Source organism: Talpa occidentalis, unplaced genomic scaffold (genome assembly GCF_014898055.3).
Source record: "Talpa occidentalis isolate TD23 unplaced genomic scaffold, MPIMG_talOcc4v2.1 talOcc4.17, whole genome shotgun sequence".
Taxonomy (NCBI): Eukaryota; Metazoa; Chordata; class Mammalia; order Eulipotyphla; family Talpidae; genus Talpa; species Talpa occidentalis.
The window spans coordinates 5,073,039-5,096,858 of NW_023601754.1; the positions used below are offsets into that span (position 1 = coordinate 5,073,039).

The 23,820-nt window shown below is 46.2% G+C and overlaps 2 long non-coding RNA genes across 2 annotated transcripts in view; both read right to left on the minus strand.

Moving 5' to 3' along the window:
• Nucleotides 1–3,512: 3,512 nt before the first annotated feature.
• On the minus strand, nucleotides 3,513–9,143 carry LOC129146054 (uncharacterized). The gene is made up of 4 exons (XR_008552389.1): nucleotides 8,896–9,143; nucleotides 6,219–6,453; nucleotides 4,313–4,455; nucleotides 3,513–3,539 (listed from the first exon to the last, which is right to left on the minus strand). It is a non-coding gene; the product is annotated as an uncharacterized LOC129146054 (long non-coding RNA).
• Nucleotides 9,144–9,670: 527 nt separating this feature from the next.
• Nucleotides 9,671–23,820, minus strand: part of LOC119248903 (uncharacterized) — a 99,327-nt gene continuing 85,177 nt past the window's right edge. Inside the window, exon 9 of the long non-coding RNA XR_008552385.1 lies at nucleotides 9,671–9,794. This is a non-coding gene — a long non-coding RNA (uncharacterized LOC119248903). The remainder of the gene's footprint in view (nucleotides 9,795–23,820) is intronic.

The following is a 23,820-nucleotide window of genomic DNA, read 5'->3' on the forward strand; positions in this document are numbered from 1 at the left end:
GGATGTGGAGAAAAAGGAACTCTCCTGCACTGCTGGTGGGAGTGCAAACTGGTCCAACCACTGTGGAGAGCTGTGTGGAGATTTCTGGACCTACTAAACATAGAGCTTCCATAGGATCCAGCAATTCCACTCCTAGGTATCTACCCAAAGGACACAGAAACATCCATTCCAAAGAACACCTGCACCCCTATGTTTACAGCAGCACTGTTTACAATAGCTAAGCTTTGGAAACAACCCAAATGCCCAAAAATAGATGACTGGATCAAGAAGATGTGGTCCATATACACCATGGAATATTACTCAGCATTCAAAAAAGATAAACACATGCCATTTGCAGCAACATGGATGGCGCTGGAAGGGATCATGCTCAGCGAAATAAGCCAGAAAGAAAAAGAAAAATACCGGATGGTCTCACTCATAGCAGGAATCTAGAAAACTTAAATAAGGGACCAGGAAAATGAATAACTATAAGAAAGTGAAAATCAAAATCAACAAAAAACTATGAACCAGAGACACTTTTTGGGGGGTGGGGGGCGGGAGGGGAGGGATTGGGGTCAGAATGGGTTGCAATTGTATAAAAAAAAAATTAAAGATTGAGTTACCAATGGACAGAGGCCTATTTTTTGGTAAATCCACACAACAGGATACTAGGCAGCTACTACAGCCAAAAAGAGGGAAGAGACCTGTATCTGTTATGTGTGCCATTACACAAAGAAGTTCATGATACATCTGAAATGCAAAAAAGAGTAAGCTCTCAGGTAATATGTTCATGTGATATCATTTTTGTAACATAAAAAGGTGTGCGTATACACACAGACGAATAGATATGTGAATATTTTCCATCACTATGTTTGCTTATGCATGTACTGGCGTGACTATAGAGATGCATGGATGGATGGATGGATGGATGGATGGATGGATGGATGGATGGATGGATGGATGGATGGATGGATAAGTGAGTGGATGGGTAGATGAATGGATGGATGGGTTGATGGGTGGATGGATCGATGAGATAAAGAGATGATTGCCAGCCACAGACAAACTTTTTAGCACATACAACAATTAACAGCTTTCCCTTTGGGGAATGGTGCCTCTGGAGTGTGAAATCAGCCACAGACATATGTCAAAGAAACCTTGGTTGTGTGCCAACGCAACTGTAAGGGAAAATACAGCTATGACTTCTGACTTGTGGATCCCTGTTCTGTTGATCTAGTCCATGGCTTCATATGTCACCTACATGCAAACGACTTCCAAGTTGACATCTCCAGCACCAATCCTGCCCCCAACCATGATACTGGCATTTTACCAAGCAATCGACACTTGGATGCTAGGGCAGCAATGATTAGCCCTTCAAGATTCCCTGGGTCAGCGTCCACAGTGCAGTTGATTCTAGAAAGGAGCAACCTGGGCAAAGACTGTCTTTTCCTCTGTACCCCCTTTTGTTAATTGGGTTTTTTTTTTTTGCGTGTATTATCCCCTCTGCCTGAAATTTTTCCATCTTTCTCTTGCTGTTCCCTTACCATGTACACACAGGCACGCGCGCGCGCACACACACACATACACACACACACAAGCAGGCTTGGCTGGGCCAACTCATAATAATCATTGAATATCATTGCATTTCCCTAAAGAAGCCATGTCTTCTCTCTGCCAAGATGTTGCTCATTCTGTTTCCCATTTCTGCAACTGATAATACCAGTCCCTGCCACTTTCCTAATTAGTGTAATTCATCTGGAAGTTTCCTAGATCCCCTACAGTGGCCAGCTCCTAAGGAAACTCCCTTGCATCCCCCAAGCACAGATACATTCCTGGGCCACTTGCCTTTTGGCTCATGCATGTGCCCCACTGAGGGTGGCCAGTCTCCCAGGGTGCCAGGATGGTTATCCCTGAAAGGTCTGCGTCTGGAGAAATTCTTCAGCCCAAGCTAACCCAGACGGCTCTTGACCCACCCCCTTTGACTCTAAGTTCATTGAGGCAGAGACTGACCCCAAGGCCTGGCTCACTGCCCATGGGCGCTGAGTTGAATTAAAAGAGGAAGAGAGAAGCAAGAGGCAGAGGATAAATATCATGCAGTCAGCTCTGGGCGTGCGGCGGGAGTCTCCATTTGGTTCTTGGTCATGTAAATATTTTTGACATTCTCAAAACATCAAGTATGAAGGTTAGAAAGTTTGCCAAATTTGCTCAGGAACGTACAGAAATTCACAGAAACACTGGGAGGTGCTATGGGCCTTTACTCACCACCTTTGCAGGCTGGCTACAGGGGGTAGGAACAGCCTAGAGAATGAGCCGGAAACATTCTCCTCCAAAGAGGCCACAGCCTCGCAGGAGCGACAGAGCACGTGCTTGGGGAATTTTACAATAAAAGAGCCATATATAAAAAGGAGATGATTATTATGGCATTAAAAAAAAAAAAAAAAAAAAAACCAAAACAACAGGTAATAAATGTACAGATTTACCCAGAAATGGCTTCAGGGAGAAGGTGACATTTGGGTCTGGCGTTGCCACAGCGATGAGAGAAGCCTCAGATGGTTTTTCCACAAAGTTAGCAACTCAGACCATCCTGATGCTTGTCGTAACTCCCATCAGTCTGAAGTCTGGGTTCAGCCTGCCTGGATTCTCACCCAGGGTGCCACAGGGCTGAAGTCCAGGTAGCAGCTGAGCTTCAAGGCCACGTAGTTGCTGGCACGTTCTGTTCCCTGCTGCTGCTGAGTGACCAAAGTGCCCGTTCTCGAGTGAGCTCCACAGGGGCCAGGGACCAGTGCCCACCCCCACAGGTCCTCTCAGGTCCTTGCTTCCTGGTCCCTCTGAGACCTGCTCACAGACGGCAACTTGCTCACTCAGTCAGCCCGAGCTTCTCCCTGACTTCTGGAGGGAGCTGGCCCCTCTTTTTAAAGGTATGCCTGACCGGGTGAGGGCCTCACCAGCGAGCCTGGGTCATCTGCTGCGTGCCCTAGTCACATCCAGAGGTTTCTCCCGTGCTTGTGGGGAGATGGTCATGGGAAGGAATCCCACCAGGGGCACAGGGATCTTGGGGCCAAAGTTGAATTTTGCGCCCCATGTGGGTGAAAAAGGGGTTAGAAAGACATTAGTCTTGGGGCTTGAAATGTACCTGTTGGGGGACCTTGACTGTAAGCAAAGGCGCTTGGACAGGGAAGAGTTCTGAATTAAGCAGTAGCCTAATGAGGAACATAACCAAAGGATAGTATGTTCGTCAAAACTCCATAAGGATTTCTGACAGTTATTTTACTGTTATTTTTATTGAAAAGTTTAGAGCAAGGTTGGCAATGAGGCTGCATTGGTTCGGACCCAGTAGCAGCAGCTGCCTGGCGGGTTGTGTTGACAGGGCTGGGGAAATTTCTGGGCTTAGAGGCAGGGTCAGGCTCTATTCCCAGGGTCCAGTGGGGTGAGGGTGGTGATGAGCAGTAGCCTGGTGCTGAGGACTGGCCACCCGGGCCCTTGAGAAAATAGTTTCAGACCCTGTACCGCAAAAGGAAAATAACAAGTCTATTTTCTGGGATTCCATGGTTTCATCTATCAACCTAGAAAGCAAATCAAAAATGGCAAACATTAATAAGAACTTCAAGCCTTTTCCAAATGTCAGGAGCTAAAACAAAATACAAATAAATTAACCCACCGGGAGCTTTATCTATCCACTTCTCTCTCCCAGTAAAAACCCAGCTCCAAAATTTAGGAATTTCTACCAGTCTCTTCAAACACAAGATAGAGGTGGGCTTGGCAAAGAATTCAAATGCAGTTGCCCTGGACTTGGACGAAGCATTCCGAGGTCGCATGGACACATGTATGAGCACTGGGATGAGAGAGCTAATCCATTAATGACAGGTCTGTATGTCTGCGGGACGGAGGGTGGCAGCATGGTGGGGCACCCTCTCTGCCCCTCCACGCGCAGGCTAGCCCCCCACCTCCCAACAGCTTAGAAGCAGCTTTGTGCCTTCCAACTCAAGGGCAAAGACCCCAACAGACCCCAAGATCTTCCCTGGGGTGTTGTTACTACTGGCAGAGGCTGCCTGAGGGAACATGGCTTAGTGTGTTGAAGCCTTGAGAGATTTCTGACATGACACTGAGCTGGGTAGGAGATTAGACAACTCTGACATATTCCCTCTGCCCCCTACTTCCCTTCTGTCCTTGGAAGATGCACACTTCCCTCCTCCTTGGATGTTGGGGCTGGCCATGCTGCACCCCTGCCTCGTGGTAGGTGAGGTGACTTCCTCACCCACTTAAATGGCACTTGGTCATGTGACTTGCAATGCTGGGGGTTAAACTGTGCTGGTGAGAGGGGGTTTGCCCGCTGTACCTCTTCCGTCACCGTGAGAAATAACACGCCAGAGCAGCAGCTGGTCCAGAGGGGATGAGAGGCATGTGGGGCAGGCGTGACCCCAACTGCAGCTTGGAGTCAAGCCTAATGGAGACCGGATGGAAGCAGGAAAGTCGCCCGGCCTGGAGACACGTGAGCAAGCAGGAGAGAAGGAGCTGGGCTTGCTACTGCAAAGCCGAGTTTGGGAGTGGGTGGTTTAAGCTGTGGTGGCAACAACTGATGGGCATAGTGGGTGCGAGCACTGGGGCAGGTTGCTTTTTTGTGCCTCAGTTTCCTCATTTCATAAGAGGAATCAGTGCTGGCGCCTCCTCCCAGGGCTGTGAGGACCAGCAGAGGACACATTCGAGGGGCTTCCCTGATGACGATGCAGAGTAAGCAGTTACATGGCTTGCGGTCACAGTTAAGAGCACAGACGCTGCGTTCAGTTTGGGGGCTTTGCATCCTAGCTCTGGAACCATGGAAGTGTCTGCTGCAGATTGGGGGCGGGGGGAGGGACCAGAGGGGTTGCAAGTGCAATCTCAAAACCAAGGTCTTCTCGACACTAGTAAAGGAATGTAGGGGTGCACATCTGCTCAGTTACATCTTCACTTGGGCCTGCTCCCACATGTCATGAGGGCCCTACTACACGCCAGTCCTACTACACGCCAGCCCCGGTGCCCAGGACACAGACTCAGTGGTCTCTAACCTTCGAAGGGTGAGGCAGCAGGAGGCGCTGGGGCCTGAGAGGAGGCCCAGAGGGTGGACATTTATGGGGTCACTCAGCAGGCCTGGGCTGGGTCACAAGAGACCGGTTGTTCTCCCTGACGCTGTACGATGAGAAGAGTTGAGGGCCCCGGACATTGGCATGACGTTTCTGAACTCAGTGGCACCAACTCAGTGGCCCAGCAGGGCTTTGCCTTGAAGTTCAGAGCTGAGAATTCCGTCAGAAGAGGGGTGCCAAGAGGGCCAAGGGGCAAGCCAGATGATGGTGTGGAGTGAGTCCTTGGAAAACCCTAAGACTGGGTACGCAGAAGCTCAGCAAAGCGGGGAAGGCCTTGGAGGCGCCAGAGGCCTTAGGTTCGAGCCTGGTTCCGGCGCTGATGATAGGCCTGTCCATTGCTGCTGCCGCTAGTATTATTACTCCCGGTACTGCTACTTCTACTCCTGTCACTGCTACTCCTACCTCCGGTACTACTCCCATGTCTACTCCCAGTACTGCTCTTGCTGCTGCTGTTACCACTGTTGCTCCGCCATTGTTACTACGATTACTCCCATGACCGTTGCTCCTGTTATTACTACTGCCGCGGCGCTGCTACAGGCTCACAGCACCCAGCAGAGTCCTTTTGGTGAGAGACACGTGTTTTATAATTCAGAACTGGTCATAGTTTAGAAAAGAAATACGATGCACATTTAAAAATTTTAGAAAAGAAATGTGTGCGGGCCTCCCCTGGTGGCGCAGCGGTGGAGCGTTGGGTCGTGAGGATGCCCACAGCCTCTGCAGCGCCGGTTCGATCCCCGGCCACTGGAGAGGGTCCCACAAGAAAAAAAAAAAGAAAGAAAGAAAAGAAATGTGTGCGCATACAGCTCAGCAGGGCCGGCTCTGCATCCTGTAAGCAAATACATGAATATGTATGCGGGGGAAAAGTATGACTATGGAGATCAAATAAAACTATAAATAGCTTCATGTCAGCTCAGGTCAGGGTCTGTTAGCATATAACATTTCAGAAACAACAAGCAAGCAAAAAACTAAAAAGAAAAACAACCCCCTTAGAGTTTCTGGAGCTTTGGGAGTCAGGAAAACAGGGAAGCAGCCAGGGGTGGCTTCACCCCTGGAGTAGGTGGAGGCTGAGACCCAGGTGGAGGCTGGGTCAGGCCGGGGGCACAGCGCAGAGAAGGGGCTTCTCACCTGGGTGCAAAAGCTCCAGAGGGCGGCCTGGAGCCCAGATGTTAAGCAGAAGCGGCCCGCGGGCAGGACGTGGAGCCGACCTGCAGGGCTAAGCCTTTGCCGTGGGTGAAGACCAAGCTTATTTCCACAGCTCCTGTGACTCAAGCACCCGTTCTCCAACACACTCCTTCTTCACCCGGGGCTTGTCTACACCAATTCTTCAGAGTCCTCGTCTTGAGCTTTTCTTCCCTACTCACTGAAAAAGATCAAGGCCAAATGCAGAAGATGTTCTGATTTGCATGTCCTGAACAGAAAATCTCCCATCTTTTGTCACCAGCCCCCATCACAGACACGTGTACACACACACACACACACACACACACACCCCTAGGCTCACTTTTTACAAAGAGCCCACTCAGCCCCATCTCCTTTCCCCTTGTTTGCCACAAACACACCAACCAAACCCTCTGCTTGTGCAGCCAAGACAACATATCACCTGGAGCAAAAAGACGCCTGAGGGGCCTCCCTGGTGGCCCAGGGGTTAAGACGCAGCACTATGAAGCAACCCGCAGCCTGCAACACGAACTGCAACACGAGTTCGATCCCCGGCCAGGGAGCTACCCACATGGTGCAGCAGACCACTGCTCCCCTCAGCAGTGTATTTCAGTGGATCTGCCTATTTTGTTCCCCACTCTGTCTCTGGTGAATCCTCTCACCACCACCCCACACCTCTGGCCTGTACCCCAGCTCTTGTATGCATAAATAAATAAATCTTTAAAAACAAAAACAAAAAGATGCCTGAGCTCGGGCCATAAGAATGAAGTCTTCTCATGCTGTTACCAGCATCAGCCATTTCGCAGGACACCAAGGCACATGTAGCTGCCGGCAGAACCTTCGACCACATGGAATAAACCAGGAACAGGACATGGCCATGAGGCTTAGCCCTGGGATCACACTGGGTCATAAACACGGAGCGGACAACACTAAACAAAGCTGCAGTCAAATGGATGTAGCACCTGTATATGTGTGTGTGCGTGTGTGTGCGCACACGTGTGTGTGTGTGTGTGTGTTACGCACATGGGGAGGCGTGAACATTTGGAGGCACAGGCTATCCCTCCCCTGCTTTCCCAGGTCCCTTCCTGCAGGCAAATATGGAGACGAGACAGTTCTGATAAAGTCAGCATTCTGGCTTCTAGCGCTCCCAGGAGAATGCTGGGTGACACAGATCAGGGTTCAGTTTATACTCACTGAGCCTCAGTTTCTCCCCCTGAAGAAGGAGGGGGTGAGAGAGAATGTTTCCTAAGCCTCCATCTATAAAGCTCTTACACTTAAAAAGTTAAATTCGAGGAAAATCTGAATGCAGAGAATGCACCTGTGTTCCATGCTTTTTTCCCTTTTGAAATACCCAACTGAAAACTGATTTGTTCAAAAATGTCTGCGCTATTACACCCGCCGTGCCTCCTTTATGAACTGGGGTGAAGAGGAGGGATTTATTTGAAAGTCAATATATTGCAGTAGTCACAGACCTACTGTAGACGCCGGTTTAAATTCGACAATTTGAGTGGAGTAGGAACAAACGCATCGGAATTTGACCAAGGATACATTCAGATGTCAGTTTAATGCTCCAGCTGTTTAATCAAAATATGAATAAAAGCTCTAAAGCCCAACAAGCAAAAATATCATAGTTGTGGGATTCAGCAATTGCTTCCCCATTGTCAGCCAATTACTGTGTAATTTTTCCCTGTGACTGAATAACTAACTGTTAGCAAATAATGAAAAGGCCATTACGGAGACGCTTTGTTCCTATTACTCCCTTCATTTTATTCTGGCTATAATTATTGTCAGAGCTGGAGGTTTACTGTACCATGGAAGCAGACCAGGGAAGAAAATGGGATGGGCTGGTGCATGGAAAATTGCAAATGTCACAGCTACCTTCATCGGCCCTGTTGGACTTCTGAGATGAAAAAATCAGAGGAAGAAGCTCTCCATGTGGGTTTTACAAATTCCCTACCTCAAGCTGTCGCTGCGACTGGGGATGGGGGGCTGGTAGCTGGTGGAGGGTGGTGGGGGGAGCAGGGAAGCAGGTAGGATGTCTGTTCTTTTTTCATGTGGCGAATCCCAATGGACTGTGCATTTTCACCACAGTCTGCCTGAAAGCCACTCCTGGAACCCCTCTTTTAGCCTTTGCTTCTCATTAATGGTCTCCATGCTGTTTCATAATGGGGAGTGGCATATAAATGATGCATTTTATGGGGTTTGATCTTTCTTCAGAGAGGAAATATGCCACATATGGACAGATGTCTGAAAAAGAAAATGATGGTCGTGCCCTCTTTGTGCGGTGGCTGGGACCTATTTTTAGAAACTGATTTTCTCTGATCATATGTAATTTACCTTCCTTCTTAACCTTATATTTTATTAACCAGAAATTGTAAAATAAGACCAAAGGGACAGAACTACAACCCTAGTACTTCTATCTCTTATTTACTTAACAAACATACTCTGAGCACCTCCCAAGTGCAAGGGGCTGGTGTAGGTCTGAGGAATCAAAGATGTGGGCCCACCCAAAGAAGGTTCTGTCTTGAGGTGTTTTCACACTCAGATAAATGTCTCTCTGCATGAAAAGCAACTAAGCATACTTGGAAATGTGTGGATCTATATAGTTGAAGATCAGGAATTTAATGTCAGTTCAACAACTTACTAGTTGGCTTTCTTGATATATCAGTCAGCTCCTGCTGTGTAACAAACATCTCTCAAACCCTGATTTGACATCATCAGATAGATTCACGACTCATGAGTGTGATTCTGCGGCAGGCTCTGTTCTAGGTTGGACTTGCCTGGGGCATTTTAGACAGGGAAGTTCAAGTCCACATGTCTCCTGTCTTCCTCCTTGGAATAGCTGGCCAGGCTCTTTCTCGTTGCCAGCAATGAGTGGAAGGGCAAGAGAGTGGAAACCTGTAGACACAAACATGAAGCAATTTCAAGTCTTAACATTATTCATACCTCCTAGCACCCTTCTGGCTAAAGCAAATTACCTGCTTGAACACAGAATCAAGGTCCAGGGAAACTTCCTACCTCCCAGTGGGAAGAAGTTCAAAGATAGATGACAAGGCAAATGAATATGGTTTGAGGTAAAGAGTTGCAGGAATTAATGTAATAGAAAGAATGCATTTGTATAAAACTCCGTTGTTCAACTTCTTTTTACAAAGGAGGTTCACCTTACCTGCTTAAAAAAATCATCAGAAGTATCAAAAGAAGTGAAATGTCAATATGCTTTGACAACTATAAAGCACTCTACCTATGTGATCCATTATTGCTCTAAATACTTTCTACTAAAAAAATTTTATGATTTTTTTTTTGTCTAGCTCAAAATAGAGATTCTCTGTAAACTTCAAATGTGTTTAAGTTTAACCATCAGGTATTCTTTCATTCATCAGAGGTATTAAAAATGGAAAATGGAAATTACTCACTTATAGAGTCTGTTCTTTCTGTTTTATTTGTTAAATAGGTCACTTCTCCAAGACCCTGATCTGATTTGAGGGTAGACAGAATCTCAAAGTTATTGTTCTTGGTTCCTGTGGCAGCCAGCCATGAGATTCCCTTGGGTTTAAGATAGAAGAAAACATTTATAGGCTAACTCAGACTGTTTTGGCAAGCACTGCCCTTGGGTTATTTCCATGGTAAAAAGAAAGCAGGTTAGGAAGGGGTGGTTGGTCATAAATAAATAAGCAAGGTTATACATTCACAAGGACAGGAGAAAGGCGGATTAGTAACACCAAAGACAGGGGTGTAATTAAAAAAACACTAAGAAGATCAGACAGATTTGAGTTTGATTCCTTGCACTAGACCCTTTAACCTACTATTTAACTTCTTGGAGATTCTGTGTCCTTATTTGTAAATTGGGGATATAACATCTAACTCATTGTGAGATATGTAAGGCTCCTTGCATGGCATTTGGTGCATATATCAAAGACACAAGAAATCAATTTCCTTTTCCTACTCTGAATTTTTGAAGTTTATTTTCCTAGAATATGTCAGATCACAGTTATTCACTTCTCTGCCTGAGACTCTGAAATATCATATTTTCTCTATTTGCCATATCTCAGGCTATGATGGATCACAATAATAGCTAAGCCTCCAAGAATAACTTTGACAAAACAAGCAAACTCACTGAAATGTATTCTGCCTGAGAGCATCTCAATCACTGCAGAAGTTAAAGAACCCAAAGAAAAGGTCCTCCTTCTGGTCCCTGAACCCACACCGAGCATCATTTTAGTGTAGAAAAATCTATTCCTGTATATTCTTCCTCCAGGTCATCTGTCTCTAACACATACACACGCTTGTGTGCACACAACTTGTCTTCAATATAGTCAGTGTCTTTTGGAGGCAAGGAATGCAGTCCTTGGAAGTAAATCGAAAAGAAAAAAAATTCATCAGGCAGATCATATACAATCATGTAAAATTAGGATAAAAATGAAAGAAGAAAAAAGATGTTTACATGAGAATGCCATGTGAATAGCCTAAGAAAGTAGGTAGCCTGTGCTCTTCTAACTTAACAGATGAGCAAATTAGAACAAATGGGCACATAGTATCTCAGAGTGGGAAGGAAACTTAAAGGTCATTTATCCAAATACCAAACAGAAGTAGACACTTCACAGTGGTGAACTCAGTATCTCCAAAGGTAGCTCAATTCCATCTTTGGATAGATCTGACTTTTAGAAAGAAGTTAAAATCTATCTTCCTGCTTAATTAATGAAGGAAATATAGGAACACATTGGGCAGGCTAACCATACTTCTCATCTTCATTCACCCTGTGTGTGTGTGTGTGTGTATGTGTGTAGTCTAAACATTTATGACAATGTTCCATTCATCTAGAACTTGGGGGAAGGTGCCCATATACAAAATATTCAGATGCTTTCTTTCTTAAATTGAAGTCTTATATTTAATTTGTACAATTCTAGGGCATCCCTGGTGGCACAAGGGGTTAAGCACAGCACTGTGAAGCTATGAGCAGCCTCTGCAGTATGAGTTTGATCCCCGGCCAGGGAGCTGCCCACATGGCACAGCAGACCTCTCCTGACTCGCCCACTGCTCCCCTCAGCAGTGTGTTTTGGTCAGTCCTCCTGTTCTGCTCCCCGCTCTGTCTCCGGTGAATCCTCTCACCCCCGCACCTCTGGCCTGTACCCCAGCTCTTGAATAAAAATAAATAAAACTTTAAAAAAAATTGTACAATTCGCATTGGAATATTTCAAAGCATGACACGTATTTGTCTGTTTGCACAAAGAGTGCGGATCATCCTTCACCCAGCTACAGATGTGAGGGACCACACTGGTCTTAAAATAGTGATGTTCTAGGACAGTTGAAGTGGGCGCTGTACTACATGATGCTGGGCTGCTCTGCCTTCATGGTTTTTGGTTTCTGTTACCTTTGCTTTCTCTTTCAAAACAAAGCTGGAGAGATCAACCGGCTGCTGTAATTGTTTCAGCTTCAGACAAGCCACTTCTGCCCCCTTCTGAATGACTTGCCTTGACTTTGCTTGGAAAGCATCACCCCGAAGACTTAGTAATGTTTGTAGAGCACACATAAATAGGATCACTCTCTGCAAAGCTCTGCTATGAGTAAGAAGGGCTTTGTTTTCTCCATTTTGGTGATTTCGGTTCTTGTTTATTTCCTCCCCAGTTTGGCTACACAATGGATAGAAGAGTTTACATGATGCTTCATTGTGCTGGTATGCAACCCCCACATCCATCTTAGCCCTAATTCACCTTGTTTATATCTTGGATGAGCCATAACTTCACCCCAGGGTCCCCTGTCAACTAGATAGATATTCATTGAATTGGGTTAACAGAAGGAACCAGGAGGAAATTGGAGACAATAGGAGAGAGAAGTTGAAGTTAAAATCATCATTCCAGGGCCTCCCGGTGGTGCAGGGGTTAAAGTCTCAGCACTATCAAGCTATCACCAGCCACTGCAGCACGAGTTTGATCCCCTGCAAGGAGCTACCCACATGGCACAGCAGACCTCTCCTGTCTCGCCTGCTATTCCCCTCAGCAGAATATTTCAGTAGATCTGCCTGTTCTGCTCCCCACTCTGTCTCCAGTAAATCCTCTTACCTCCTGCACCTCTGGCCTGCAACCCAGTTCTTGTATGCATAAATAAATAAATAAATAAATAAATAAATAAATAGAAATAAATAATATCACCACTTTCCCTTTTCTGGGCTGTGTACCCCAGCAGGACGTTAGTTCTTGGCAGGAGATCTCCTCCAAGGTGGTGGGTTGCACCAGCTTTGGTAAAACCAACCTTTCTCATGTCTTTTCAAGCTTCAAGGTGGTAACAACTGCCCATTGTGGCTGTATCTAGGTGTTTCATCATCCTTTGTTCCCCCCTTCAATGCTACCCACACCTCTGAAGTCCTCCCTGCATGACAGACTCAAGCCATTGAACCATCTGAGTGGGTTGTTCCCTGCTGGGTTCAACTCAATCACTCAGTCATTCAACAAGTGCTTATTGAGCATCTACTACGTGCTTACCACGGGATTCACTGGTGAACAAGGCAAACTTTCTGTCTGCGGGAAGACAGACCCTGAACGGGGAGCTCTGAATGTGATGAGCTTTCCAAAAGGGGTTTAGAGGGAGCTTGGAGGGCTTATCACTGTGGGTAACCAGTCCCCAGATAGGAAAATGCAACTGTCTCCATATGCAGCTAAATTAAAACCTCCCTTTTCCAATTTTCTCCTACTTGGCTTCACCAGACACAAGAGTTTCCATCCTCCAGGTCAAAAGTTGACACAGGAAAATGAGCATCCCAGTCTAAGCTACCTAGGTCAGAGGTGCCCTGTTGGGGAGGGGGAGCCCCAAGGTGTGTTCTAGAAAAACCCTGAACTTGTCCCACCCCAAATCAGGTGTCATTAGATTCCTTCAAACACTTGCTATAATTTCTCCCCCGCTCCCAAGAGAACACTGGGTGTAACGTAAAATAATAATGCCAGATCTAAAGGTAAAAGGGAAGACTTCATTACCGGATTAATACATCGTGAAAAAAATTCCCATTTCTGATAGATACTTAACCGTGCGTTGGTGATTAAATTAATTGCACGTGGCGAATAGAAAGATAGCTCTTTAATGCATGTTAAATAGTAACAATTTGAGATAATAGGAGCCTACATGTCTCCTCTTTACAGCTCCCTTTGTCAATGAAATGTACTTTTGTGCGGGAGAAAGAGAGAGTTTGGAATGTGATCGTCTTGCTCGACGAAGGCTAGTGCGCCACCAGCAATCAGCTTAATCATAAATGACCGGAACCAAATGGATTCAGGCAGCCATGCTGACTACTGAGTTAAAAAGTTTTATATATCAAGAGTCTGAATGCCAGCTAAATCAAAACCTTTCAAGGCAAATCAAAGGACCAGCAGCCCTCTCCCTGCTTCTGCCAAAAACTTTGCTTTGCCATTTCCTCCCGCGCTGTCAGGAGGCGGTGGCTGCTGTGGTCAAGTTCAGCCTCATCAGGAGGCATCCACACGCGCTGCATTACGCCCCGAAAGCCAGCCCAGCACCTTTCCATTAAAAGCATTGTGGGGGGGTGGTTTCGGGGTGGGGGGAGCCACAAGAAGCAAAACAAACTGATTGATTGCAAACCCAGCTATGATGTCAGCATGAATTAATGTTTCCCACGAGCATGCTAATCAGCTCCATGACATAATAACGGCTTCTATTGCACCGGTGGGGCTTCAAAGTCATTCCAAAGATAACATAACACAACACTTGAAGCCCCAGGAAACTTCCACCACGCTTTCAGATGTTTTATAAAGTTACCAATCTTTTCATTGCTGGGGAAACAAAAAAGCTGAAAGGAAACAGCATATTGAATTGGGGATGAATCAGCGTTGGAAAGTGATTTCATTACAAATTCCAAATGTTCAAAGAGATAGTGGTAATTAAAAAGCTGCCAAGGGTCGCCATTTAAAAGCAGCTCCGCAGTGCAAACTTTTCTCAGGCAGGCAGGTGGGCACAGTTTCCAATTCAGGGGAAAAAAAAAAAAAACAACTAAGTCTGGATGAAGGATGTTTGTTCAAATGAACACACAAAAAGTGCGTAAGTCAGGAGGACCAGGAGGTCAAGACTGGCTTCTCTGTTCTTCGAGCCAACTCTGGAAGGTCTCTGAGACTCAATCCCTGGTTAATAAAATGGAAATAATGACACCCCCTCCAGGCAGGATAGCTGGGGCACCAACTCGGTGAATGCATTCATGACAAGGGGGCCACTCAGTAAATGCCCATATTATTATCGCTGCCAATACCCATTTGGGATCACTGTACCCCGATCCACTATGGCCACTACTGGTAACCCTTATACACAGCTTGCCTTTGTGATGTATCCTTTTACCCGCTCACATCCTACGAGCTAGGTATTACTGTAGCCATGTCCCAGATGATGGAATTGAGGCACAGGGCTCTGGCGACCTGTAGGATAGCACAGACACACGCAGAGGCTGGTGTGAGCACCCACGACATCGGGCTAGTCTGTCCTCAGTCCATGCACATAAGAGGACACACACACACACTTCCGCTCACACTCCCACGCACAGCCTGCACAGATCCTGCAGGTCTCTACCCTCTGCTGTGATCACAGACGGTGAGGACTGCAGGCTCCATGTCTTCAGTTCGACCTACTTGGGTGTGAACAGCTCCACTTGCTCAATGTGACCTTGGGCAAGTCGTGCAACCTCTGTGAAGCTCAGTCCTTAATCTGTGCAATGGGGTTGTCCTAGAAATAACCCCTCAAAGTGTTGCGTGGAGGTTGGGGGGTCCATGAGATACTGAAAAGCACTTAACACTGTGCCTGGAACGTGGATGCACCTGGTGGATTTCGCTATCATAATCATGTTAAACATGGCAATGTTTGGGCATGATGCCCCCCTCACACCCCCCCCCCAATATTGGGGATGGTGACTTCCAGGGGATGAACCAGTCACAGTGTGTGTGCCTACAGGAACTCCCTCATAACTCTCAGAGGGAGAAGGGGAGAGGGAAGTGTGTTGCTTCTCTCTCTCCCCCCATATCCCTTCCTCTCTCAGATCCTGCCACCCCCTGGTGTGAGCAGTTCTGACGGAATCACCCCCATGCATCTTCCATGTGGGGTGCAGCCAGCCCTCAGCTCAGACCCTGCCTGCAGAGCAAGACTTCCCTGGCCTAGACTTTTGCAGAGACATGCAAGAGTGAAGAGTCCAAAAGAGACTCTTTTGGTCCAAAAAAAATACCCCCTCTGCAGGCCCTCTGGCACCACATTTTCTGGTGGTTTCCTGTTAGATAAGATGCCTGAAGGTTTGCCTCCTTATAAGGCATCTCCCCAGCCTGTGGCCGCCCCACTTCTGCATCTATCTGGGAGGAACAGTGGACACCTGACTTCTTAATTGGATAAAATATGTGGCCCAAAGTGGCCCTAGTGCTCCGGGGTGTGCAAGGAAGGGGCATGGCTGTTCCTAGTCTTCACGAGTGTGTCACCCTCCCAGCCTCGCCTGCGCCTCTGGGAGCCTCATCTGCAGGCCCATCTTGTGGTCAAAGATCTAAACCTGGAGGAGGGACACAAGGAATACGAAATAAAGGAGAGAACCAGAAGGTCAAATGAGAATAGGAAATGCAGTGAGAGAAAAAGCAACGAGATCAAGTGGAAAGACAAAAGACAAAGGACTTCTGGGAGAAAATGGACAGTGTCTCTCCCCATGGCCATGGCAGTGATCCATGAGGTTATTTTACTTGAGGTTATTCCATATTTACTTGAGGTTATTCCATTGAATGAAAATCTGCTATGATTTTGCCTCAGAATTCTCTGGTACCTTCAAGTAAAGAATATCGATCAACCTGGCTCTCTCTTTGCTTCTGGTAATTTCATCATGTGACTGTGAAATGTTTTGCTTGATTCATTGACTTTCTACTATTCAGAATGGAAAGAATTGGGGGGAAAAGAGGCTAAATGAAAGAAAACAACTCTTAGGACTTTGCTAAGCTTAGAGGACCTCAGCTTCACTGAAACTGAAGCTGCACTAAATGTGGTACCCGACTCATTCTCTCTGCAGGTTATTTCCAAACATGGTGTCTACCTGGGGGCCACACAACCCCTGCCCTCAGCTGCTTCCAATTCAGAGGAGGAAAGAAATGGAGCAGAGTAGTCAGTGCTCTATAAGGCAAACCCAATGGCCAACCCCCTTCTGCTTGGTCTTCTCCCCGAATTCAGCCAACCTGGTGGACAGTACCAGGCAGGCTGCAACTCATCTTGAGCTAATGACCCAAGTGTCCCACAGCTTTGCTTTCTGGGGGCCCCTGACACTGCATTAGCCCTGCCTGGCAAACTCACTCGGTTCATGCTCCTTTGCGGCTGGAGAGTGCAGGGAATAATGAACTTCTTGGAGCGACCCTCCGTCTACGGGCACTGAACCAATGGATAAAAAGCTCGGCTTCCCGCCCTTCGGGCAGATGTGTGGGCCATTCCACACACTTCACAGGAGCCCCCATGTCACTGAGCACCTACGGCCAAGAGCCACAACCTCAACAGTACAGTGTAATACTGCTTTTTCTTGGGGCCTCCCTGGTGGCACAAGGGGTTAAGACTCAGCACTATGAAGCTATCATCAGCAGCCACTGCAGCACAAGTTCGATCCCCAGCCAGGGAGCTACCCACATGGCGCAGCAGACCTCTCCGGTCTCGCCTGCTGCTCCCCTCAGCAGTGTGTTTCAGTGTGTGCTGCTCCCCACTCTGTCTCTGGCCTACATGCCAGCTCTTGCATGCATGCATAAATAAATCTTTAAAAAATACTGCTTTTTCTTCTCTGCCTGTTTTCTCTCTCCGTGTTCTCCTGCTCCTGCACCCTGAGCGCTTTCCCTAAATAAACTACCACACCCAAGTCCTTGTCTTAAGGTTGCTTTTGGCACTCCAAGTCAACCAGGAAGTCTAGAAGTTCGCTCTGGGCGGTACCACACCTGCTCACAGGGTCACAGAAGAAGTGATCCTGGTAATGGTAAACTTGACGCTGAATATTGAGTGGCTGTTGGGCAGGTGAAGACGCAGCGAGAGGGGAGATGGGAGAGTAACCCATGCGGAAAACCCAGTGGGAGCAAGAAAAAGCCTGGCCGACTTGCAGGACGACAACTCCTTTAGACAGAAACTTAGCCGGCTCCCGTTCGATAAAAGCTTATGGAACCAGGCAGGACCCTTCTTCCCTGTCCTTGATGACAACCCCATCAGCTACCTCTTGGACGCTGCCAATAATCCCACAGGCTAAGCACTTCTGTTATAAAGCTCTCTTGGTTGGTCAAAGAGGCACAAGCAAGATTCCGTGTGCTGGGCGCAGACCTTTGGCCGGTTGGCACAGAGGCAGCAAGCAATGGTCACAGCCTGCCAGGCACGGCCTCAGTTTCTTCAACTATAAAATGAACCTGTGTGTCTCAGGCAGAACCAAGTCACTGGATGCATTTTACTCTAGTGTAGTCACGACCAAACCCATCTGGAAAATAAGCATGTTTGGGCAAATCTTTTTTGGCTAAATCTTTTTTGGCTAAATCTTTTTTGCCTAAAATGACAAACAACATTCATCTCTGGGAAACCCATTCATGGTCACTTCCACCAAGTTCGACACTCCGATCTAACACCGCAGGGCCAGGGTAGGGCAGGGGTAAAAGGCAGAGGGGCTGGAAGCGTAATTGTACATTTTGACATTAAATGAATTACATGGAAATTATATGCAAATCATTATGTAAATGTGGCATATGTTGTTTTTGAGTTAACAGCTTGGACACTTTTAATAATTACAGCATTTTTCAGGGTGAATTAAAAGCCCCAATAAACTATATTTAGGATCCACTTCAGATGAACAGGATTTAGTGGTCTTTGTTTTTCATTTTAAGTGGCTCAGGTTAAGAGGGAAACTTGAAATTCTCTCTCCGAGTCCCGTAAAGGCCACAGTATATTATACAATATTCTTTTCTTGACAAAGACGATCGAGACAATTAATAAGCACATTAATGCCAAAAGCCTTTGAAAATATGGACTTCTCAAGAGAGCACTGCTTTATCTTATTTTATCCTTTTATACCTTGTGAACAGATGTAAAAGATTAAAATGAAATATCCCTCTCTCTATTGCATTATTCTTCCATAATTTAAGAAAAAGAAACCATAACATTACATAAAAAAGACATCCCACTTTTGAAGCCCCTGCTCCTGAATTCAGACAGTCTTGTTACCTGGGACACCCCTAACTTACTTCTTCCTCTAACAGGAGAGGCCAGATTTTCTATTGTTTCTTCCTCATTCTGGCAAAAATTTCCTCTAAATGGTTATTTTCGGAGAAGACTCAGCCATATCCCTGCAGGGTAAGTGTCGTGGTGATGGGGCTTTCAATGTCCCTTGCACACTTGCATTTCAGGGAATATTTTGGAGCTATATTTAGGGTGTATTTTGGGAGTATATTTAGATAACCTGAGCAATCTCTGATTACAGAACCTCTGAAACACTAGATGACATATCATGAACATCCTTTTAAATGCAAAACTGAAAAAGAAAAGAAAGAAAGAAAGAAAAAGAAAGAAAGAAAAGCAAAAAGCTGGGAATTCCCCAAAGGCTTAACACAAAGAGACATTTGAAGTTTTGGGGGTGATATGTGAGAGGGTACAGCAGCTGCCCCAGGGCGGCGTTCCTAGAAGCCACCACCAAACAGAAACTGGGGGTTTTACCCTAAGTGTTAAGGCCTGCAGTGGACAGAAAGCCAGGGCACTCCCGGAATTGCTCCCTCGGAGACAGCAATAAGAAGCCTCCCTCCAGCAAACAGAGAGAAAGAAGCTGGACTGTCCAGACCTGGTCCTGCCTGGAAATATGTCAATATCTCTGCCAAGAATTCAAGCCACAAGGCTGCTCCAGTGTGAGGTTCATCTGGATCCCACAGATTGGGGAGCTCAAACTAGGGTTCTCCCCAGGAGCACGCTGGCAGGTGGAAACAAACACCTAGAAGAACATTCACCCAAACCAGTTCCCATGAGCTTCACTTGCTTAAAGCCCCCCTAAAGATGAGTTAAAGTAAGACAACACAGGAAGGAAAAATCAGCCCTTTTGTGCCCAAAAAGCTGACCTTTGAGGTTTCCGCTTCAGCATTCAGAGGTATTTAGGCTGATGACTTTAAAAGAGAGAACTTCTCTCCCTCCTGGCTATGAACCTTGATGACTGTTTCCTCCTCCATGAATGTGGTTTCTGGGGAAGTCACATGAAGAGCGAGGCAGACACAGTGAAAAGGAGAAACTCCCGTGTTCGTGGATAGAAGGTGGCCACACGCCCCCATCCCCTGGTCTCTATCCCGAGTAAATATCCATTTTAAAGTCACCTCTGGTGCTGCATTCAGGCACTGTCCATCCTCCTGGAGCATCCCACTGACCATCAGACCAGAGGGGTAGCCTCATTTCAGCGGAACTGTCAGCAACTCAACAGGAATTTTAGAGCAGCAGTAGCGGACCTAATGCCCAAGGAAAAGACAGATCTGGGAAATGCAGGTTGCTGGGGCAACTGAGGCCTGAGCAGCTGATACTAATAATAATTTCCAATCCCTGTTGAGGCCCTTAGCGAATCCCCTCTCATTCTAAAATAAGCATCAGCAGGGCCTCCCTGGTGGCGCAGAGGTTCAAGTCTCAGCGCTGTCAAGCTAGCTCCAACCACTGAGGCCTGAGTTCGATACCCTGGCAGGGAGCTGACCCACATGGTGCTAGACCCCCCCCCCCGTCTTGCCCATTGCACCCCTCAGCAGTATGTTTCAGTGGATCAGTCTGTTTTGCTCCCCACTCTTCCTGGTGAATCCTCCAGCACCTCTGACCTGCACCCCAGTTCTTGTATGTATAAATAAATAAAAATAAATCTTTTTTAAAAAATAAAATATGCGACATCAACTTGGCTTATTTTTAAGGATCTTGATGCTTTCACTCCAATCAACCTTTCTAACCACATCTCCCGCCTGTTTTCCAAACTCAGGTTGTTCTTCTCCCTCTGTGGGCGCGATCTTCACTCTGCCTCTCCACGCCGCATGCCCATAGCCACATAGTCAATGGCTACCCAGTCCCTAAAATCTAACTCAAATGCCGCTTCCTCCAGGAAGACCTCTTGAGCTCCACTTCCAGAAGCAACCCTACAGACTTGGGTCTCTACCACACTCTGCCCTTGCCTCACTTCCAGCCCTTATCACACTCCACCTTCTATTATAGTTCCTGGGGTGCCCGTGCATCCCTCTCCCTGCCAGCACTGAGCTCGGGAAGGGTGGAGACTCGGGAAAAATGTCTATTGAACAATTTGAAGGAGTGTGTGAGTCAATGCTTAGAAAAGACAAAAATATCACAAATCACTGCCTGTTCTACAAACAGTACCCGTTGAATCAGGTACTGTTCCTGACATTTCCGTCCCGTGAGTTCCAACTTTACATACTTTCTCCACCTGCATGTGATCCATGCTATTGTTGCTTTAGCATGTCTCTTTTAGTTGACTCACCTTTACAAATCTAGATGGATGTATTTTAAAAGGAGACTTTCAACACTGCCCTAAAATTAATATCACTTGGAATAAAAAAAAAGTCACCATACAAAATAAATACAAGTCTAAAAACAACAATGCTATTAAAGTCTAGTTGGACATAATTGCTTGCCCACAGCTCAGTGCTTGAGGCTGCTGTCTGTTTATTAAAAGGGGAGATTAACAAATGTTAGACAGTTGTGAAAGGTTCAGCTCCAGCAAACGGAAAGCTTCATGCAATCGGTAAAATAAAGCAACACCCATAAGGAATATCCTCGTCATCATTGATTCTAGGTCACCTTGGACCCTGCCTGGGGAAGTCTTAAAATTGCCTGGCCCGTTCCCACAGCCTGTGTCCGACATGTGGCGTGGAGGGTATGTGTGGAGTAGAAGGGATGCTTGCTTCCAAAAAAGTGAGTCTTGGCTTTGAACCCCAACTCTGTCGCAGAATGGATGAATCACCTTAGAAGGTCAGAGTGTCTCTGCGTCTCAATCGCCTCATCTGCAAAATCAAGATAATACAACCTGCATCTTGCAGGCTGCCCTGAGCTTGGACTTAATGTCTCTAAGGGACCCCTGGAATCTCTGGCACAGGGGAGGATATGCAGTGCCTGGTAGCTCTATTCAGCATGGTTGTATGTAGCACCATTAGCATGCACCTGGAGCAGCAAGACCACCACTGGAGAAACTGTGGAAACCAAACATTTATTTTATTTTTTAAAAAAGATTTATTTATTTATTTACACAAGCACTGGGTACAGTCAGAAGCGCGGGACGTTAAGAGAATCTGCCAGAGCCAGAGTGGGGATCAGAACAGGCAGATAGACCAAGTACACTGCTAAGGGGAGCAGTGGGCAGCAGGAGAGGTCTGCGCGCCATGTGGGACCCTCGCTCACTAGAAGTCGGGGATCAAACTGGAGCTGCTGAGGCTGCGGGTAGCTTCGCAGCCCAGCGCTCAACGGCTGCACCACCAGGGAGGCCCCAAACATCTATTTTAAAATGAGTTAAAAGACAATAAAAATAAACTACTCAGGACACACTCACACACACACACACACACAAACAATGTAAAGCACACACACACAAACAATGTAAAGCAGAATTAGAAAAACTTGCAAATCAAGCAACAGGACTAAGAAGAGTAGAAATTTAAAAAAATAATTTTCACAAATAAAAATTAAAAGAGAAGGTACAATAGTGTGAATAAATATGAAAGATTATGCCTTCAGATAAATAGGTCAAAACAAAAATTAAAAATATAAATGTAGTTTAGAAAGAGTTAAAAGGGATTTGAACAAAGCGGCGACTGTTTAAGATGGCAAATGCTGTCCAACATATGAATAATAGGGACGTCTTCAAAAGTGAAAATGAAATCAGCAACATGGAAAGAGAGCAAATGATAAATACTGTAGGTTAGGGAAACTTTACTGGAGAAAATAATTTTGAAATTCTACATTGAAAGAGTACTCTGAATATCTGAGAATGTTGACAAAACCTACCAACACAAACACTATTTCTGCTCAAATTATTCAACGTAGAAGAGAAAAGGAAGCGACAGAAGAGTGAAAGAAGAAAGAACTCTTGAAAACACTTTTTTTGGAGTTTTTCTTAGTCTGATTTTACTTTGCAACAGCTACCCGCAGTATCAGAAGAATAAGAATGGAATATTCTAGTCTTCAAGAAAGCAAGAGTCAATGATATTAAGCAAGTTCCACACTCTGAGTCATGAGCTATAAGTGAAACACGTTCACTTTGTGCCGGAGCCAGGAACACTGGATTAGGCTTAGAGAACCGCCCCCACCCCACCCAATAGCACACATGCATTCCTAGCCCCCTGCCAAATGCGCATATGCCTTTGCTTCTCTGAAATCCTGGAAGGATCCTTTGTTACACTTCATTGTAATGATTATTCAAGGAAATTAGCAAATGAGGGAAAAAGAAAGATGAATACAGAAAAGACCCCAAATTCAGCAGCCTCGCCTCCTGTTTCTGCAGAGATCATTCTGAGATATTTTCAAAAATCCAATGAAATTGAAACTGTCTCCAGCGCAGATGATCAAAGTCCCTCCTATGGGATGCTACTTCATAATTGAATCATGCAAACTGCTGGGAAGTTTATACCCAACCTACATTTTCTGTGATGTTAACCTATTATTCCTGGCCCCCTTGTGTACTTATATTATTCTCAAAGATATCTGTAAATAGTCCCTTACCTGCTATCTCACCAGTCAAACATGTACAAGAGAGGTTGAATGCATAAATAGTCTCTGCTCATATATTTGCAGTTCAAAAGACCGGCCCACAGAGGGGAAAACTAGAGTTGAAATTTTCTCCTTAGATGTGTTTAGACATTCACAGGCGCAGAGACAAAAACATTCATTTGCCAAGGAAGACAGAGAGACTGAACAAGCTACAGGCAAGACTGCACAGCTGTTTTTTTGACTGGTCATTATTTTGAATAATAATTTTTTTTAAGATTTATTTATTTATGCATACAGGAACTGGGGTACAAGCCAGAGGTGGGGGGGGGTGAGAGGATTCACCAGAGACAGAGTGGGGAGCAGAACAGGCAGACAGACCGAAATACACTGCTGAGGGGAGCAGCGGGCGAGACAGGAGAGGTCCGCTGCGCCATGTGGGTAGCTCCCTGGCCGGGGATAGAACTCGTGCTGCAGTGGCTGAGGATTGCTTCACGGTGCTGAGCCTTAACCCCTTGTGCCACCAGGGTGGCTCCTGTTTTGCTAGTTGTTTACCAATGCAAAATAGTTGGGATCTTTTCACAGGTGGGAAACATTTAGGTTTATGGTTGCCATCTCTCCAATGGATTAACTGTCAGGTTGGGATTAAGCCTAGAGCTTAGTCAATGCCTTCCACTTGCCAGATGGGGAACACTGAGACCCAGGGAAACAGAAGGGGTCTCCCAAGGCCAGGCAGCGCAATAGTCAGAATCAGGATTTGAACTCAGAATTTTTGACCAGATTCCATCACTTCTGAGCAAAGGTGAACTAAAGGGTATTTGTCAAGTATCTTAGGACTGGACTAGGGTGGGATAGGGTGGTGGTTAAGAATTCCATAAGGGAGATCTTGGGG